This window comes from Budorcas taxicolor, chromosome 5 (assembly GCF_023091745.1).
Source record: "Budorcas taxicolor isolate Tak-1 chromosome 5, Takin1.1, whole genome shotgun sequence".
Taxonomy (NCBI): Eukaryota; Metazoa; Chordata; class Mammalia; order Artiodactyla; family Bovidae; genus Budorcas; species Budorcas taxicolor.
In genome coordinates this window covers 63,117,330-63,136,928 of record NC_068914.1, presented here as the reverse complement: position 1 = coordinate 63,136,928, position 19,599 = coordinate 63,117,330, and the positions used below count along the sequence as shown (strand labels likewise).

The window sequence follows — 19,599 nt, the reverse complement described above, 5'->3', positions numbered from 1 at the left end:
ATGTCTAATAGTATATGACACCCTGTAGATAGAGCATTAGAAAACAAAGAAACAAGGATAAATGTTCTTATCCCCACAGAGTTTCCAGTCTAGCCAGGGGGTGGGCAATACAACAAGAAGTCAGCAAATAACAAACACAACATCCAAGCAGATAAGTAAGATGTATGTTATATTCATTATGCAGTATTAGGGGAGAAATGAAGCAGGGAAGGGCACAGACTGCTGGGGAAGAGGGTCCAGCCAATGGAGAGTTTGAAATTCTAAACACAGTGATTACAAGAAGATTTTGAAGACAGCATTTGAGTGAAGGCAGTAACTCAGGGCCTGAGGAATGGAGTGTGCCTGGTGGTGTGCTGCACACAGAAGGAAGTCAGTATGGCTGGGGTGGCATGTGAGACCATTCACTGAGGGCAAAAGAGGAATCTGGTGAAAGCAAAGGAGGGCTGTGAAGCCACTGTCAGAATGCTGGCTTTTATCATGAGTGAGCAGGAAAGGTATTGGATCAGAGGCACATCCTGATTTACTTGACTTTAGAAAGGGATAACTCAGGCTGCTATTTTGAGACTCCACGGTGAAGGGGAGGTGTGTACTGGTGAGAGTAGAGGCCAGAGACTCACTAATTATCTCAGTAATTTCAGTTAACGGATGATGATGGCTTGGGTCAGAAAAAGAGAAGAATTTATTTTTTCTACCCTCATTGCTTTTAGTGTTGCTATGAATTCAGAAAAGTAACAGTAGCTTGCCTAGCCTATCTCACATTATTATAAAGGCTGTTTTCCAAAGGCTCCATTTCCAATTGAAGAATACACTACTGCAATAAATTTTCCTGTTTGCCTTCTAGTTTCATTTTTAAGGCTCCCAGATTACCTGCCCCCCTCCACGGCTGGTTGGTGCAATGATGACATGGCATCATTCTGCCTCCTTTAGAGGAATCTTCTAAGTCTGGCTGAAGTCTCCCATAAAAGGAAGCTACTCTTCTGGGTTAAGGCTTTGCAAATGTAGTACTTCCCACTGTGTGTGATATAAAAATTTAACTTTAAATGCCAGTCATATATTAGTTTGGTATCATCTACCAAGGAAGCATTAGAGATAAAGTTTAGGAACAAAAACTGTCAAAGGAAGAATCCTCTGCAGTAAAGATAGGCTGGAGCAAGAAAGAGAGGCCAAGGATTCAGGCTAATAGAGACCATGCTCTCTCAACTGCGAGAGCAAAGAGAAGGTGAAACCAGCAAGAAAATGTTGCATCTATCAAAATTATATCTGGAAAAGGGCCCACCAATAAACACACAAGTAATCAGGTTTCACCTGCTCAATTCCACAGAAACTGTCAAACAAAACGCCTTTTAAAAGTCAACACTTTGTAACACCATACACAAAAATAAACTCAAAATGGATTAAAGATCTAAACATAAGACCAGAAACTATGAACTCCTAGAGGAGAACATAGGCAAAACACTCTCCAACATACATCACAGCAGGATCCTCTATGACCCACCTCTCAAAATACTGGAAATAAAAGCAAAAATAAACAAATGGGACCTAATTAAACTTAAAAGCTTCTGCACAATAAAGGAAACTATAAGCAAGGTGAGAAGACAGCCTTCTGAATGGGAGAAAATAATAGCAAATGAAGCAACTGACAAACAACTAATCTCAAAAATATATAAGCAACTCCTGCAGCTCAATTCCAGAAAAATAAACAACCCAATCAAAAAATGGGCCAAAGAACTAAATAGACATTTCTCCAAAGAAAACATACAGATGGCTAACAAACACATGAAAAGATGCTCAACATCACTCATCAGAGAAATGCAAATCAAAACCACAATGAGGTACCATTTCACACCAGTCAGAATGGCTGCGATCCAAAAGTCTACAAGCAATAAATAAATGCTGGAGAGGGTGGGAGAAAAGGGAACCCTCTTACACTGTTGGTGGGAATGCAAACTAGTACAGCCACTATGGAGAACAGTGTGGCAATTCCTTAAAAAAACTGGCAACAGGACTGCCTTATTACCCAGCAATCCCATTACAGGGCATACACACCAAGGAAACCAAAATTGAAAGAGACAATTGTACCCCAATGTTCATTGCAGCACTGTTTATAATAGCCAAGACATGGAAGCAACCTAGATGTCCATCAGCAGATGAATGGATAAGGAAGCTGTGGTACACATACACAATGGAGTATTACTCAGCCATTAAAAAGAATACATTTGAATCAGTTCTAATGAGGTGGATGAAACTGGAGCCGATTATACAGACTGAAGTAAGCCAGAAAGAAAAACACCAATACAGTATACTAACACATATATATGGAATTTTAAAAGATGGTAACAATAATCCTGTATGTGAGACAGCAAAAGAGACACAGATGTATAGAACAGTCTTTTGGACTCAGAGGGAGAGGGAAAGGGTGGGATGATTTGGGAGAATGGCATTGAAACATGTATGTTTAATATATGAAATGAATCGCCAGTCCAGGTTTGATGCAGGATACAGGATGCTTGGGGCTGGTGCACTGGGATGACCCAGACGGATGGGATGGGGAGGGAGGAGGGATGGGGTTCAGGATGGGGAATACATATATACCTGTGGTGGATTCATGTTGATGTATGGCAAAACAAATACAATATTGTAAAGTAATTAACCTCCAATTAAAATAAATAAATTTATATTAAAAAAAAGTCAAGCAGTATTTAAGGAAAAAAAATAGAATATGCTCTGACTTGTGTTCTTAATCCCTGCCTCTTCCATTTTATAGGGATTTTGTGGGTTTTCATATAGGAGGAACCTGCTCCAGTACTCTTGCCTGGAAAATCCCATGGACAGAGGAGCCTGGTAGGCTGCAGTCCTCGGGGTCGCGAAGAGTTGGAGACAACAGAGTGACTTCACTTTCCCTTTTCACTTTCATGCATTGGAGAAGGAAATGGCAACCCACTCCAGTGTTCTTGCCTGGAGAGTGCCAAGGACGGGGGAGCCTGGCGGGCTGCTGTCTATGGGGTCGCACAGAGTTGGACACGACTGAAGCGACTTAGCAGCAGCAGCAGCAGCATATGGGAGGACTGGAATACATTTATTTGCTAGAGGCTGATTTCCAAATCCTTCTAGTTAAGTCATTGGACTTGTGAGAGACTAGAGGCTCGAGGACCAGGGGAGAGTGCTTTGGGGAAGACGAAAAATAGAAAGTCGAAAAGTCATGCAGCTTCCAAAAATATCTGCAAAGCTAAGTTTCTATTTCTGACTCAAGATCTAATTATAACTGAGGATATGTATGCTCCAGCCCTTTTATATGAAAAAGAAACATCTGAAATTATTCTGTTTTAAAATATAATGCAACAAATAAAATTGGCTTTTGTGCTCATCTTAATTCTTATATAATAATGCTTGCTGTGATCGCAGAACAAAGACGCACCTGCCTATACCCTCCCTGCCAGGTTCAAATACTGACTCCGTCGGTAAATATTTGCAGTTACACAGAGGCAGTGAGATGGGCCAGAATGGCCGAAATCAAATGAGAATTAGCGATGCGCTGGTACTCCAGTCATGGGCATATGGATTCAAACCCTGGCTTCTGTGTTCATGGGGCACTGGACAAGTCTTCACATCATTCTAAGCTTCAGTTTTCTTATCTCTCAAATGGGGAGATAATGCTTACCTGGTTTAGTTCAGTTGCTCAGTCGTGTTCTACTCTTTGCAACCCCATGGACTGCAGCACCCCAGGCCTCCCTGTCCATCACCAACTCCCAGAGTTTACTTAAACTCATGTCCATTAAGTCAGTGATGCTATCCAACCATCTTATCCTCTGTCATCCCCTTCTCCTCCCACCTTCAATCTTTCCCAGCATCAAGGTCTTTTCAAATGAGTCACTTCTTTGCATCAGGTGGCCAAAGTATTGGAGTTGCAGCTTCAGCATCAGTCCTTCCAATGAATATTCAGGACTGACTTCCTTTAGGATGGACTGGTTGGATCTCCTTGCAGTCCAAGGGACTCTCAAGAGTCTTCTCCAACACCACAGTTCAAAAGCATCAATTCTTTGGTGCTCAGCTTTCTTGATAGTCCAACTCTCACATCCATACATGACTACCAGAAAAGCCATAGCTTTGACAAGACAGATCTTTGTTGGCAAAATCATGTCTCTGCTTTTAAATATGCAGTCTAGGTTGATCATAACTTTTCTTCCAAGGATCAAGCATCTTTTAATTCATGGCTGCAGTCACCGTCTGCAGTGAGTTTGGAGCCCCCCAAAATAAAAGGTTATCTGGTAGGATGATTATAAACATCAGAAGAGATCATATTACAATTGTCCAGCAGAGTGTTGTTCAGTTAGGATGTATATGACTGTCAGAAAAGTGATTTCAATGCAAGTGGTTTATTTTTCAATACATAGAGAGAGATCTAGGGGAGGGATCCCGCTGGGTTGACACACATGCTCACTGGCATCAAAGATTCAGGCAAGTTCTCTGTGATTCTCTTGCCTACAGTAGCTTCCAGTAGCATGCCTTATATGGCAATGCCCAACACAGAAAGGCATTTATTTGGGGACATTTATTTTTGCATTTCTTTCATCAGGGAAAAATTCTTCCCAGAAGGTCCAGTAACAGCCCTTCACCTGCACTGGATTATAACATGCCTGTATCTGGGCTGCAAGCAAAGCCTGAAATGTAAGCACTTAGTGCATGCCTTCCCTGTGTGAGGAGGACTTTTCAGCAAAAAAAAAAAAAACCTGGGAGCAACATGGTAGTTGGGTAGAAGGGAAATGATGTCCATCTCTGGTGCTTGGTTTTGTAATCACTTATCAGTGTCAGTTTCCTCATCACTTCAGTTTGAAGCACAACACAGCAGCTGCTGGCAGACATGTCCAGACCACTCTACTGCTGTGAACGTTGCAGTGCGCTTGCTTACAACATTCTAGTTAAGCTCACTCTCCCACACAGAACTTTCCTCCTGACTCACCACCTAGAGCTATGTTTCTGAAATATAACTAACCCGCTCATTACAAAAACCACAGCAGCAACAAAAGCAACAAAGAAAACTTCCTCTTAATGCCAAGCGTACTTCTGCATATCCTGCGGTTAGACAAAGGCACAGACAAGAAAGAAGAGCCAGGCTTCCACACTATTTCTTATCTTGAAATTCTAACAAAAGTACATAGTATCTCAATGATTTTCCCAGATGGAGTTACCTTTGATACGTGATGTGTAGCTTCCTGCTGGTGCTGGCCATATCGTTTTGTTCAATCTAATCCACATGGGAGAAATAGCTCCAGAAAGAATGAAGAGACCGATCAAAAGCAAAAACAACAACCAGCTGTAGACATGACTGGTGATGAAAGCAAAGTCCAATGCTGTAGAGAACAATAATGCTTAGGAACCGGGGATGCTAGGTCCATAAATCAAGGCAAGCTGAATGTGGTCAAACAAGAGATGGCAAGAGTGAATGTCGACATTTTAGGAATCAGCCAACTTAAACGGACTGGAATGGGTGAATTTAACTAAGGTGACCTTTATATCTACTACTGTGGGCAAGAATTCATTAGAAAAAATGGAGTAGCCATCATGGTCAACAGAAGAGTCTGAAATTCAGTACTCGGATGCAGTCTCAAAAACGACAAAATGATCTCTGTTTGTTACCAAGGCAAACCATTCAGTGTAACAGTAATCCAAGACTATGCCCTGACCAGTAATGCTGAAGAAGCTGAAGCTGAACAGTCCTATGAAGACCTACAAGACCTTCCAGAACACACCCCCAAAAATGTCCTTTTCATTGTAGGGTACTGGTATGCAAAAGTAGAAAGTCAAGAAACACCTGGAGTAACAGGCAAATTTGGCCTTGGTGTACAGAATGAAACAGGGCAAAGGCTAATAGAGTTATGCCAAGAGAATGCACTGGTCATAGCAAAACCCTCTTCCAACAACACAAGAGAAGACTCTACATATGGACATCAGCAGATGGTCAATACTGAAATCAAATTAATTATATTCTTTGCAGCCAAAGATGGAGAAGCTCTATACAGTCAGCAAAAACAAGACTGGGAGTTGACTGTGGCTCAGATTGTGAACTCCTTATTGCCAAATTCAGACTGAAATTGAAGAATGTAGGGAAAACCGCTAGACCATTCAGGTCTGACCTAAATCAAATCCCTTACAATTATAGAGTGGAAGTGAGAAATAGATTCAAGGGATTAGATCTGATAGAAAGAGTGCCTGATGAACTAGGGCCGGAGGTTTATACAGGAGAGAGGGATCAAGAATATCCCCAAGAAAAAGAAATGCAAAAAAAGCAAAATGGCTGTCTGAGATGGCCTTACAAATAGCTGTGAAAAGAAGAAATGCTAAAAGCAAAGGAGAAAAGGAGAGATATACCCATTTGAATGCAGAGTTCAAAGAATAGCAAGAAGAGATAAGAAAGCCTTCATAATCACTGCAAAGGAATAGAATGGGAAAGACTAGAGATCTCAAGAAAATTAGAGATACCAAGGGAACATTTCTTGCAAAGATGGGCTCAATAAAGGACAGAAATGGTATGGACCTCACAGAAGCAGAAGATAGTAAGAAGAGGTGGCAAGAATACACAGAAGAACTATACAAAAAAGATCTTCATGACCCAGATATTCACAATGGTATGATCACTCAGCTAGAGCCAGACATCCTGGAATGTGAAGTCAAGTGAGCCTTAGGAAGCATCACTATGAACAAAGCTACTGGAGGTGATGGAATTCCAGTTGAGCTATTTCAAATGCTAAAAGATGATGCTATCAAAGTGTTGCACTCAATATCCCAGCAAATTTGGAAAACTCAGTAGTGGCCACATGATTGGAAAATGTCAGTTTTCATTCCAGCCCCAAAGAATGTTCAAACTACAACACAATTTTGCTCATCTCACATGCTAGCAAAGTAAAGCTCAAAATTCTCCATGCCAGGCTTCAACCATATGTGAACCATTAACTTCCAGATGTTCAAGCTGGATTTAGAAAAGGCAGAAGAACCAGAGATCAAATTGCATCCAACATCTGTTGGATCATCGAAAAAGCAAGAGAGTTCCAGAAAAACATCTATTTCTGCTTTATTGACTTTGCCAAAGCCTTTTACTGTGTGGATCATAACAAACTGTGGAAAATGCCTAAAGAGATGGGAAAACCAGACCACCTAACCTGCCTCCTGAGAAATCTGTATACAGGTCAGGAAGCAACAGTTAGAATTGGACATGAAACAACAGACTGGCTCCAAATTGGGAAAGGAGTATGTCAAGGCTGTATATTGTCACCCTGCTTATTTAACTTCTATGCAGAGTACATCATGAGAAACTCTGGGCTGGATGAAGCACAAGCTGGAATCAAGACTGCTGGGAGAAATATCAATAACCTCAGATATGCAGATGACACCACCCTTATAGCAGAAAGTGAAGAAGAACTAAAGAGCCTCTTGATGAAAGTGAAAGAGGAGAGTGAAAAAGCTGGCTTAAAGCTCAACATTCAGAAAACGAAGATCATGGCATCTGGTCCCATCATTTCATGGGAAATAGATGGGGAAACAGTGGAAACAGTGTCAGACTTTTTTTGGTGGGGGCCTCCGAAACACTGCAGATGATGACTGGTGCCATGAAATTAAAAGGAACTTGCTCCTTGGAAGAAAAGTGATGACCAAGCTAGACTGCATATTAGAAAGCAGAGACATTACTTTGCCAACAAAGATCCATCAAGGCTATGATTTTTTCAGTAGTCATGTATGGATGTGAGAGTTGGACTATCAAGAAAGCTGAGTGCCGAAGAATTGATGCTTTTGAACTGTGGTGTTGGAGAAGACTCTTGAGAGTCCCTTGGACTGCAAGGAGATCCAACCAGTCCATCCTAAAGGAAGTCAGTCCTGAATATTCATTGGAAGGACTGATGCTGAAGCTGCAACTCCAATACTTTGGCCACCTGATGCAAAGAAGTGACTCATTTGAAAAGACCCTGATGCTGGGAAAGATTGAAGGTGGGAGGAGAAGAGAATGACAGAGGATAAGATGGTTGGATGGCATCACTGACTCAATGGACATGAGTTTAAGTAAACTCTGGGAGTTGGTGATGGACAGGGGGGCCTGTGGTGCTGCAGTCCATGGGGTCACAAAGAGTCAGTTATGACTGAGCGACTGAACTGAACTGAACGGATTCCACATGGGAGGGATATTTTTGGTATAAAAGGATATTCCTTCAAAATCCTCTCTTCTTTACTACGGCCAATTATTCCAAACCATCACAATGATCAAATACAATGTGCATGTGTGTGTATGAGTGTATTCGGATTGATAAATGACAAACTGTCTAAATGATGATGTAATCAAAACCCTGCACTTATAAGCTGGTAAGCCCACCATGGAAAAACCCAAATGTAAAATTAATGCAAAAAAAATTATATTAAATGTTTTAATTGAAACCTTTTTACAATTGCCCCAGTGGTTAGGAAGGACAATGGAAAACAGTGATATGGGAGAAAAAACAGAGCTAACCGAGAGGAGAGAGAGATGGACCAGTTAGGCTCGGGGAACAGCACTGAAGGAGGCCAGAGTCAGTGACCGTGTTAAGAGAACAAAGCAGTGAATATTTGAAAAGGGCATAGAAGAGAAGCAAGGCTCTCATTAAAATTAATGGATGAGGATGCAGGACTTAGAAGCTGTATACAGAAAAAATGCAGAGATACACTTAGAAGTAACATCAAAAAATAAAATGTGGACACCCCAGCACAGACAGCATGGGTAAATGTGTAATAGAGCCATGTTTGTGTATTAGGGTATGTGTGTACACATATGTGTGGGTATGTGTCTGTATATACCTTAAACTTAATTAAAATGAATCCTTCAGCCACTGTTGAAATGTACATCAGATCGACATTGCTCGACTATAACAGTCAAGTGTTTGAAGACCAAGATGGGAAGAACAAGAGTGTCTGAGCTCATCTTTTTAATTTATTTTTACTTATTTCATTTATTTGACAGCACCAGGTCTCAGTTCATGCAGGATCGTTCGGTTACAGAATGTGAGCTCTAGTTCCCTGACCAGGAATTGAACCTGGGCCCCCTGCACTAGAAGTGTAGAATCTTGGCCACTGGACTATCAGGGAAGTTTCTAAATCACTTTTTTAAACCAGCCTAAGTTCTGTTTTGGTATGTTCTTTATCATAATAACTGAGGGTATTTATAATGTCAAGAGAAGATACAGTTTTGATTTTTAGGATTGTATTTATTGGTACGAAGGAAAAATTCCATATTATCCAATGATTATTTTCAAAGCATTTCTGCATATTTGGTTGGTTTCTCCCAATATAAATATATTACAAACACCTTGGTTTAGAAGCTGCTTCTCGTTTGTCATTTTAATTCTATATAGTACATCTCATAATAGGTTGCACATAAGATCTGATTAATACATGTTGGGGCTGCTCATTATTGCTCTGGGACAGTTTTTAGTTCTTTTGTACGCTTCAGTGCATTCAAGAATAAGAAATAACTGTGTATATTTAGATCAGCTTAATAGCTTGGTAAAGAATCCGCTTGCAATGCAGGAGACCCCGGTTCAATTCCTGGGTCGGGAAGATCCCCTGGAGAAGGGAAAGGCTACCCACTCCAGTATTCTGGCCTGGAGAATTCCATGGCCTATGCAGTCTATGGGGTTGCAAAGAGTCGGACATGACTGAGCAACTTTCACTTAATTTATTATGTTAATTTTGACGTCACAACATTAGTTCATTGCTACCATGGATGTTCCATGTCCTATGAATGTTCAAGCCAGTAAAAATATACTAATTAACTTGTCCATCAACCACAAGGCCTGAAACCCACAGTGAGAAACTTTGGGCCTGCAGTGTCCCTTTAGGAAAAATATCAACAACTGTCCTTCTTGGTATATTAAATACTGTGTCTAAACCTACACAAAAAATAAACCCTCCAGGATTCTTGCATGTCTTTCTCTATCGCTTTAAAACTGTGTATGTATGTGTGTATGCCCACATGTGTGTGTGTCTGTGTGTCCAGATTTTTATTCCCCTACAGGAAACCTAAGTTTTGCCTGCAGAGGATGTATATATTGAGCTGGACATGTGCAGATCAGTTTAGTATTAGACTGCAGCCTGGGAATGCTGGTGTCGCCTGCTCACCGCTATCTGGAGGATATGACCTGCTGGGAGCTGTCCTTTCTTATCATTCAGGACAGCTGAGGCCTGGGTACTATATTGTACTACAACTGAGTGATAAGAGATATTGGTTTAAAGGCTTGATCACTCCTATTTTAAAACTAGGAGTATCCCTGTTAAAACCTTTATAAACATGTCCATCAACTCAGCAACCACAGAGTTCAGAGTCAACAGCTAAAAAGAGTATAGAAAGAGAGGAAGATCCTTGTTTGTTTACTCTTTTGCCGTGTACTTTCAAAATACAATGGTGGGAGAAGGTTAGGTCCAATTTTTCCCATAGATACTCCTTAGGGAATACCTTTGGTCAGAACAAAATAGTCGTCTTACAACTCAATGGAAATAGAATCTGTCGTATTATTTTAGCTTAAATGTGATTAGGTGGGAACACTCTTTTGTTATGTGTTTCCTGTATTCTAAAGGTGGTGTATAATGTAATCTTGTTTCACATGGCTTTCTCTTTGACAAATGGGAATGATTAATTTATCTTTAACGAAAGTTGAAAATTTTACCCACACATCTCTAGGTAGACCTCTATTTTTATTAATAGACGAAAATATTTTATTTCAAAGAATTAAAGGACTTAAAAACTCTCCTGTCATTCTAATATTCCTGTCAGGTAACTTAGGCAGGCATTAGAACGCATTCTGTCCTTCTCTACAAAGAACAAATGTGAGCTGAGCACTTTATACATATTCTTATACACAGGGATGGAGGATTAATTACAAGAACAGAGGTTCCTAAATATGACTTCTAGAAAGCAGCACGTAGCATGGATAATAGTGGGTGAGAAGCACTGTCTTTTATCAAGGTTGTGCTCAGAAGCTAGCTTCTAACAAAAATAAAGAATTATCAAAATTTGTGTTTAGTTCTCCTGTCCTTGCTATTTTATGGTATTTTACTTCTCCAGGCCATCCCTTATTTCAGTGTTGCACTTGTCCTACTCATTATAATTCCTCTCTGAAGGTCAGCTTTAAGTTAATATGTTATTTGTCTCAGGGACAATTCTAATCTTAAACTTTCCCCATAAATAAACAAACAAAGTTGTTACATGTTAATGAGACTATAAGCATGAGGCAATGCAAAATTTTGGTCTCAGTTACTCTCAAAATCACAAAATTATTTTCATGAATGCCACAAAATATTAAGTAAGCTTTTGCATAAACAATACCCTTTCCATCCATGCTGCATTTATATACTGTAAGGTGGTGGTGTTTTTTTTTTCTTTTTTTTTTTTTTTTGGTCCTGTTGCTTTCCTGATAATTACTAAAGTGCCTTTCAACAAAATGTATATAAACACTCACATTTAAACAAAAATGCAAAACAAGAGTAATCATTATCTTGGCGGGAAGGACTTTCACAAGGTACTCTAAAGTTAAGATTATCTTCTTCCACTGGTTGTGAACATAAATACAAAATGATAAGAGTAATAGTATAGGTATAAAAATTTAGAAAATATCCATCAGTCCACTGGCCATGAAACTACATTCCACAGTACATGCTGCCAAATTCTGAAGACCTAATATATATTATTCTCTCTGGAATATAACTTCTGTTTAGCTAATTTAGAAAAGACAGAATAAGGGTCTTATTGATGATATCAAAGTGTAAGGAGGTACAAGAATTCCCCAATATTAAAAAAATAATAATGTCTCCACTAGAAAAAGAAGAGAAATTTGTCAACATTACTTGCTTCATTTTCTAACCTTGATTTTTTTGTTATTCTGTAAAAACTTGTAAACTACATGTTTAATATTCTGGACAAGTAGTAAACAGTCCATGGGATTCTCCAGCCCAGAATAATGGAGTAGGTAGCCATTCCCTTCTCCAGGGGATCTTCCCCACCCAGGGATTGAACCCAGGTCTCCTGCACTGCAAGCAGATTCTTTACGAGCGGAGCCATCAGGAAAGCCTGGTGAAATATTAGTCTTATAAATAGGGTTGAGATGAGATTGGAACACTGTATAGAAAAGACACTACTATTTATAGACTTCCTCCAAATACCATTTATGTTGATGAAATTGCTTGCAGCAGGACTGCCAGAGATGGCACTTCACAACATGGATGTGAATTTAGTGTTCAGAAACTAAACCTGCAATTTTTACCCGCTGCCACCAGGTGGTAGTGGTGCCTTGTACTGTGCTGTGCTTAATCGCGCAGCGTCTGACTCTCTGGGACGCCATGGACTGTGGCCAGCCAGGCTCCTCTGTCCACGGGGATTCTCTAGAAAAGAACACTGGAGTGGGTTGCCATGCCCTCCTCCAGGGGATCTTCCCCACCCAGGGATTGAACCCAGGTGTCCCGCATTGCAGATGGATTCTGTACTGTCTGAGCCATGAGAGAAGCCCAGTAAGTACCTTAATCACAGCTAATGGATTCACTTCAGACACAAGTATCAGGCATAACTGAAAAAGAATAAACATGCTATTCCTTTTTTAAAGAAAAGCAAGAGAGATAGCTTCTTGGTAAGATGTAATAAAAAATAAAGTAATTATATTGTATTTAGAGCAAAACTTGCTGAAAGGCCTCAACTACTTGTGGTTTTCAATGGTCATGTATCTCTCCCATAGGGCCAAAAATGTACATTGTTATCAGGCAGAAAGTTTAAAAACAAGAATAGGGGTTTTTTTTGTTTGTTTTTTTTTTAAATCCTGATGAAAGCCAAGACACACAGTGTTAGTTAGTTTAAGCCACTATTTCTCAAGATGTGGTTTGAAGACATCTGTATTCTTTGGAGTTATTCAACATGCAGATTCCTGGGCCTCACTTCAGATCAGCTTTGGGAGACAAAGAATGTGTGTGTGTGTGTATGTATTTTATAATATGTGTGTATTATATATATATTTTATATATCTCCAAGTAATTTTTATGCACACAATTTTGTGAACTCCTAATTTAAGTATTTCAATAAGTTTCATATGCTATTTTAAATTTTTTTCCCTGAAATATTCTTTCTATTTAGTTTTGAATAATAACAAAAACAGAAGATCAAAACATACACATTTATTTTTCATAATAGTAACTGTATAAACATATATAAGCATACATCACAAATAAGTATACTGTTTTTTTTAATGTTTCTGCCCAGGCTCTAACTGTGCAATCTTGATTTCTGTATCATAAGAGCAGTTGGCTGGTAAATCGATCAGACAAAGGTGGAATGGAAGCTAGAGGTGAGATGAAATAAATTCTTAGGCAAAGTCATGGCAATAGGAGATGGTCTGTGAACATTTTTTTAAAGTTTTGGAAATCTTAATTCCAGTCCTGACCTTCTGCATACAAATCTGACTGAAGTATGGCTTAAAAACCTGTTTCAGGAAAATGTCACAATTCATTCCGATGCACAGTCTTAGTTAAAACACTATTATAGAAGGAAGTTGGAAACAGAATATTATGATAGGAGTTTAGGAAAAACACAGAATTAGGCATTGCACTGATACTGGATAGACTGCGGTACAAAGTAGTGTATTGGTCAAAAATAAAGAGCTGAGATATCATCACAAGAAAACTACAAATGCTAGAGAAATAGGGAAATTTCTCCTGCTAAGAGTAAGAACTGGGTCTAGATTTCAGGATAAAAGTGAGCCTTCAGATATGAGACAAACAGCCCTTGATACAGGAATTGAACGAGATTTGGGTTATTAATCAGAGAGATCATTTCAATAACCTCTTCTAGAATTCTTATTTCATTATAGAAAATTCACTTTTCGTGAGCCTGAAAAATCACTAATGAGTTAAATTAACAGAAGATTGGAAAAGGATGCAAAGGTTTTTAATGATAGCTTTTATTTAGAAAATACCCTCAATTTTAACCTGCTCTGAATCAGTGTGCAAAACAAAACCACCAGCAGCTCTTCCTGGCCCACACTGCAACTGATTCACAGATCCCAGCCCATCAATCTTCACACCTTACTCTCGCTCTGTTCGGTTGACTTTAAACGGACCAATGATCAACAAATGCCTACTAGCTCAATATTTAGACAAGCAAACCCAAAATAACCGCCTCTAAGTTCGCCAGTGTTTACAGTAAGTAAAGTAGCAAAGTGTAGAAAATCGGGCACTATAAGTGTCCTCAGTTTGTTTTTCCATTAGAAACACTTTATGTGGATTGCACAGTGAAATGAAGTTTGTTATCTTCTTGTATCTAGATGGATACCAGCTGACAGTAAGTTGGCTGTCTCTCAGCCAAATCTGACAGAATTATTGTCCTTGGAATTTTATCTGCTCCTCAAAAGAAGCCTCTTCTTGCACAGGCACTGTGTGTTATACCACATTATGTGTCCTTACCTCAACAACACATGGCCTCTCCCCCATGGCAAAGCACACGTCCTATTTTTCCTGAAGAAACTGAATAAGGAGGCGATTAAAATTCAGCGTCACACCTGACATCCCATTTCCATATTTCCCACACAGTGCTTTGGTGGGGGTAAAAGTTTCACAGACAAGAAGCACTGAGAGAAGCCCCACGAAGGCGACGTCAGTGCATTGGGGACTCTTGTTGGCGATCTTCTGGTCAAGAGGCGGCAGCAGAGCAGAGACATTGGGGCCATTTCCTGAATGCATCATGTTCTCATTTTCTTTCATTCACCTGCACTCACAAAAAGCACTTGTTCACAAATATTAGTGAAATGTTTGGATAGGAAGACAAGGAGAGTAACAGTAAGAGCAGGGGACTTCCCTGGTGGTTGAGGGATTAAGAACCCACCTTGCAATGCAGAGGACACAGGCTCAGTCCCTGACCAAAGAACTAAAATCCCACATGCCGCAGAGCAACTAACTGCATGTTCTGCAACTACTGAGCCCGCTCCACAACTAGAGACCCACAAGGAGAGATCTCGCATGACACAACAAAGATCCTGTGCGCCATAACTAAGACCCAATACACCAAATAAATAAGTATTACTTTTTAAAAAGACTAAGAGCAGAATGGTAAAGATAAATGCCCGCAACTCACCCTTTCAGTTAATATATTTTTGAAAGAAAAAAAGACATATGAGCCAAATTATCCTTTACCAACTAAATGATAATAATACTAAAACTCAGAAAAAAAATATTGAGTGCTTGTAATTTGCAAAATCACATCCTTGGCTATATGAGAGGCAGATAAAGAAGAAAGGAAAAGGCTAGAATTTAAATATATGTTTTCTTGTTCTCCAAGTGTTTCACACATCATGTTATGTCATATGCATGTCCTATCACTTCAAAAAGTTTGGAAATTCAACCGCAGACACTGAATGTATTGCCAAGTATTTCCTTACAAACAATAGGAGAAATTGTTTTCATGTGTACGGCAGAAGCTTTAAAATAAACACATCCCAAATGAAAGATGCAAACAAAATATTTTACTTTCACTTAATAGGTTTTAAAACAGTGTCAGTAATAATGCATATTTTTAAAACACACTGACCTTATGAAATGTGCAACGAAACACTGTCTTCTACCCTTCTCATCTCCAGTTCCAATTCCATGAGTTTAATGTGTATCCACGCAGTCTATTGTGGGAAACTGCATATTATTATATCTTTAATTTGCATTTTCCCGGCCACTAATAAGAATGAATTATTTTATATTTATCAGTTACTTAAAATATGCTGAAAATCTCTCAATTCAAAGTTATCATCTTCTGATTAAAAGTAGAAAGTAGGGATCCTTAATTAATAGTATCAAATAATTTTTTAACACTCAAAGAACCACATTTAAATATGGAAAGTTGTGATCCCAATTTGGTTCTATAGACAGTTCTATCACTGACGATTACAGTTTGCTATAGAACTAGTGCTTTTAGAATTTAAAAATAAAGTATAGGTGTTAAATCATCCACATGTGCTATGTAACTATCTTTATATATATGAGATAGCACAGTATCTGGAATCTCATATATCTATTTAAAGATTACTTCCTATCTGCAATTGTCAGAAATTAGGTATTAATTCAAACTAGAAAATAAAATTCAAGAGAAGTGTTTCTTAAAGTGTGATCCAAGAATCACCTGCATCATATCAACAGGGGTGTTTCTTAAAGAAACTGATTTCTATTTCCTACTCCAGACCCACTAATAATAATCTTCTGGGAGATGATCTGGAAGGTGCACTTTATTAATAACCTCTCTATAAGGGCCTAGATCTGATAGATGGAGTGCCTGATGAACTATGGAATGAGGTTCCTAACATTGTACAGGAGACAGGGATCAAGACCATCCCCATGGAAAAGAAATGCAAAAAAACAAAATGGCTGTCTGGGGAGGCCTTACAAATAGCTGTGAAAAGAAGAGAGGCAAAGAGCAAAGGAGAAAAGGAAAAAATATAAGCATCTGAATGCAGAGTTTCAAAGAATAGCAAGAAGAGATAAGAAAGCCTTCTTCAGCGATCAATGCAAAGAAAGAGAGGAAAACAACAGAATGGGAAAGACTAGAGATCTCTTCAAGAAAATTAGAGATACCAAGGGAACATTTCATGCAAAGATGGGCTTGATAAAGCACAGAAACTGTATGGACCTAACAGAAGCAGAAGATATTAAGAAGAGGTGGCACGAATACACGGAAGAACTGTACAAAAAAGATCTTCACGACCCAGATAATCATGATGATGTGATCACTAATCTAGAGCCAGACATCTTGGAAAGTGAAGTCAAGTGGGCCTTAGAAAGCATCACTACGAACAAAGCTAGTGGAGGTGATGGAATTCCAGTTGAGCTCTTTCAAATCCTAAAAGATGATGCTGTGAAAGTGCTGCACTCAATATGCCAGCAAATTTGGAAAACTCAGCAGTGGCCACAGGACTGGAAAAGGTCAGTTTTCATTCCAGTCCCAAAGAAAGGCAATGCCAAAGAATGCTCAAACTATCACACAATTGCAGTCATCTCACATGCTAGTAAAGTAATGCTCAAAATTCTCCAAGCCAGGCTTCAGCAATATGTGAACTGTAAACTCCCTGATATTCAAGCTGGTTTTAGAAAAGGCAGAGGAACCAGAAATCAAATTTCCAACATCTGCTGGATCATGGAAAAAGCAAGAGAGTTCCAGAAAAACATATATTTCTGCTTTATTGACTATGCCAAAGCCTTTGACTGTGTGGATCACAATAAACTGTGGAAAATTCTGAAAGAGATGGGAATACCAGACCACCTAACCTGCCTCTTGAGAAATCTGTATGCAGGTCAGAAAGCAACAGTTAGAACTGGACATGGAACAACAGACTGGTTCCACATAGGAAAAGGAGTACGTCAAGGCTGTATATTGTCACCCTACTTATTTAACTTCTATGCAGAGTACATCATGAGAAACGCTGGACTGGAAGAAACACAAGCTGGAATCAAGATTGCCAGGAGAAATATCAATAACCTCAAATATGCAGATGACACCACCCTTATGGCAGAAAGTGAAGAGGAACTAAAGAATCTCTTGATGAAAGTAAAAGAGGAGAGTGAAAAAGTTGGCTTAAATCTCAACATTCAGAAAACGAAGATCATGGCATCTGGTCCCATCACTTCATGGGACTTAAATGGAGAAACAGTGGAAACAGTGTCAGACTTTATTTTTTTGGGCTCCAAAATCACTGCAGATGGTGGCTGCAGCCATGAAATTAAAAGACGCTTATTCCTTGGAAGAAAAGTTATGCCCAACCTAGACAGTATATTCAAAAGCAGAGACATTACTTTGCCGACTAAGGTCCATCTAGTCAAGGCTATGGTTTTTCCAGTAGTCATGTATGGATGTGAGAGTTGGACTGTGAAGAAGGCTGAGCACCGAAGAATTGATGCTTTTGAACTGTGGTGTTGGAGAAGACTCTTGAGAGTCCCTTGGACTGCAAGGAGATCCAACCAGTCCATTCTGAAGGAGATCAACCCTGGGAATTCTTTGGAAGGAATGATGCTAAAGCTGAAGCTCCAGTACTTTGGCCACCTCATGTGAAGTGTTGAGACATTGGAAAAGACTCTGATTCTGGGAGGGATTGGGGGCAGGAGGAAAAGGGGACGACAGAGGATGAGATGGCTGGATGGCATCACTGACTCTATGGACGTGAGTCTGAGTGAACTCCGGGAGATGGTGATGGACAGGGAGGCCTGGCGTGCTGCGATTCATAGGGTCACAAAGAGTCAGACACGACTGAGCGACTAAACTGAACTGAAGTGATTTTATTTTTATGCAGCTCAGGTTTTAAAAATCATGTGATTTGAAGGACTAATGTAATAGTTGTGTTTGTTTAATGGAGACAAAAAGCAATCTAACATGAAAGCTAATTTTGGAAAGAAATACCAGAATACTTTAAAAAATAAATGAAAATACTTTTGCCACAAACATAAGCTTATATTAATAAGTATTAAAGTGTCTGTAGGAACTAATGGCTTTTCTTTGATCACCAAAATAAATACTAAAATATTTTAAGAGATTTTAATGTTATTACAAAATAACTAAACAAAATTTTTCCCAATTTTTAAATTTTAAATAACCAAAGTATATGTTATTTACTAGAAAAGAATAGTAAAAACTAAAGGACATTGTTTTAAACAACAAAGGACCAAGACTTAGATTTGGGTTACCTGTTTAACTATGTGAGCTATTTATTAATCTTAACTTCAGTTCTCTGACCTCAGTTAAATAATCTGTAAAGTAGGAATTGTGGTTCTGTGTCAGAGAGCTATCTTGGTCCATGAAAAGCCCTTTGTTAGCTGTCAAGTGTTGACTGTTTTTATTATTTTAACAATTCAGTAACACTCTTAAATAGAACTTTAACAAGAAAGTCATTGGCAAGATGGCACAATAGGAGGTCCCAGCCCTCATCTCAAAATGGACGTCTCCCCACAGAAACACTGATTTGACAACCAGTCACAGCAGAGATATCAATCACCTCAAATATGCAGATGACACCACCCTTATGGCAGAAAGTGAAGAGGAGCTAAAAAGCCTCTTGATGAAAGTGAAAGAGGAGAGTGAAAAAGTTGGCTTAAAGCTCAACATTCAGAAAACGAAGATCATGGCATCTAGCCCCATCACTTCATGGCAAATAGATGGGGAAACAGTGGCTGACTATTTTTCTGGGCTCCAAAATCACTGCAGATGGTGCGTGCAGCCATGAAATTAAAAGACACTTGCTCCTTGGAAGGAAAGTTATGACCAACCTGGACAGCATGTTAAAAAGCAGGAACATTACTTTGTCAACAAAGGTCCATCTAGTCAAGGCTATGGTTTTTCCAGTAGTCATGTATGGATGTGAGAATTGGACTATAAAGAAAGCTGAGTGCCAAAGAATTAATGCTTTTGAACTGCAGTGTTGGAGAAGACTCTTGGGAGTCCCTTGGACTGCAAGGAGATCCAACCAGTCCATCCTAAAGGAGATCAGTCCTGGGTGTTCATTAGAAGGACTGATGCTGAAGCTGAAACTCCAATACTTTGGCCACCTGACATGCAGAGCTGACTCATTGGAAAAGACCCTG

At 39.3% G+C, this 19,599-nt stretch overlaps 1 non-coding gene across 1 annotated transcript; it reads right to left on the bottom strand.

Moving 5' to 3' along the window:
• Window positions 1-9,029: 9,029 nt before the first annotated feature.
• On the bottom strand, window positions 9,030-9,102 carry TRNAR-UCU (transfer RNA arginine (anticodon UCU)). Its single transcript has one exon. It is a non-coding gene; the product is annotated as a tRNA-Arg (tRNA).
• Window positions 9,103-19,599: the final 10,497 nt, after the last annotated feature.